The following is a 2,236-nucleotide window of genomic DNA, read 5'->3' on the forward strand; positions in this document are numbered from 1 at the left end:
AACACCTATTCAGTATAAAAACCCTACAGAAAACTGGACTAGAAGGCCTTTATCTCAACTTGATTAAGGCTATCTATGAAAAATCAACAGCCAGCATCATACTACATAGTCAAAAAATGAAAACCTTCATGCTAAAATCAGGAAAAGACAAGGATGTCAACTATCATCACTTCTATTCAAAATAGTTCTGGAAACACTAGCCATAGCAATTAGAAAAGAGAAAGAAATAAAAGCAATAAAGATAGGAAAGGAAGAAGTTAAACTGCCATTTTTTGCTTATGATATGATACTCTACATAGAAGACCCAAAAAACTCTGCCAAAACACTTCTAGACTTAATTGAAAGATTCAGTAGAGTAGTTGGATACAAGGTCAACACTCACAAAACAATAACCATCTTGTACACACATAAGAGACACACTGAGAGAGATATCAGGAAAACAATTCCTTTCAGAATAGCATCCAAAAAATGAAATATCTAGGAATCAATCTAACAAAGGAAGCAAAAGACCTCTAGAGTGAAAACTATAGCACCCTGAAAAAAGAGATTGAAGAGGATATAAGAAAATGGAAAGACGTTCCTTGTTCCTGTGTTTATTTCACAGAACTAGAGAAAAAAAAATCCCAAAATTCATTTGGAAGAAGAAGAGATCTAGAATAGCAAAAGCAATTCTAGGCAACAGAGACATGGCTGGGGGTATCACAGTTCCCGACTTGAAACTGTACTACAAAGCCACTGTGATAAAAACAGCATGGTACTGGCAAAGAAACAGATCTGAGGATCAGTGGAATAGATTGGAAGATGCAGAAACAACTCCATACATACTCAGCCACCTCATCTTTGACAAAGGCACCAACCAGCCTCACTGGAGGAAAGATAGCCTCTTTAATAAGTGGTGTTGAAAAAACTGGATTTCAACCTGCGAAAGATTAAAACTAGACCCATACCTATCAACATGCACTAAATTAAGATTGAAGTGGATTAAAGATCTAAATATTAAAACAGAAACACTAAACTTGCTGGAACATAAGTTAGGTAGAACTCTTGAAGTCATTGGCATAGGAAAAGACTTTATGAACAAAACCTCAGTAGCACGGGAACTAACACAAAAAATCAACAACTGGGATCTCATCAAATTAAAAAGCTTCTGCACTGCAAGAGAAACCACCAATAGAGCTAAGAGACAACCTACAATGTGGGGAAAAAATTTTAGCAGCTGTACCTCAGACAAAGGTCTACTATCTAGAACATATAAAGAACTGAAAAAAATCAGACACCCCAAATTTAAAGACCCAGTTCAAAAATGGGCATCTGAAATGAACAGACATTTCTTAGATAAAGAATTAAAAGCAGCAAATAAATATATGAAAAATGTTCAACATCACTGGTCATTCGAGAGATGCAGATGAAAACAACGTTGAGATTCCACCTCACCCCAGAAAGAATGGCTGCTATCAAGAAATCAACCAAGAACAAATGCTGCCAGTGGTATGGGGAGAAAGGAGCCCTTCTCCGTTGTTGTTAGGAGTGCAGACTGGTGCAACCACTGTGGAAATCAGTATGGAGATACCTCAAAGCTAGGACTAGAGGTCCCACTTGACCCAGCTATTCCCCTGCTAGGTGTCTTCCCCAAAGAATTAAAAGAATCATACCACAGTGATATATGTGCACCCATGTTTATAGTGGCACAGTTTGTAATAGCTAAAGCTTGGAAACAGCCCAAGTGCCCATCAACTGGAAACTGGATAAAGAAAATGTGGGTTTTTAAAAAATAAAATGCAGTACTACTCAGCCATAAAGAATGAGAAACTAGAGACATTTATAGCTAAATGGATGCATATTGAGGCCATACTCATAAGTGAAATAAATAGGACACACATGTGTAAATACCGAATAGTTTCTCTAGTGTGAGAAACTGAAAGTGTAAATAAGGATTAAAATGATTAAAATGAATAATTGATAATTTGAAACACGAAAAGGTCCAAAGGTGAAGGGGTGGTGGGAGGGGAAGGGGAAAGGAAAGAAGGGAAAGGAAAAATTATGAGAAACAAAAAGAAAATGGAAACAAAATCTATGTAAATAGGTAAGGGTGGAGGGGGTGAAGGGCGCACAGGTAATAGGGAAAAAAATAAGAACCAAGATACATCATGTACAGGTAAAAGTACCCATTGACAAATGTAAATGTATTGTATACCTAAAAATGTACCAATAAAAGAATAAAATAAAAAAAGAAATC

The sequence above is a fragment of the Heterocephalus glaber genome, unplaced genomic scaffold (genome assembly GCF_053883595.1).
Source record: "Heterocephalus glaber isolate CG9 unplaced genomic scaffold, H.glaber_assembly_v1.0 deba00001532, whole genome shotgun sequence".
Lineage (NCBI taxonomy): Eukaryota > Metazoa > Chordata > Mammalia > Rodentia > Bathyergidae > Heterocephalus > Heterocephalus glaber.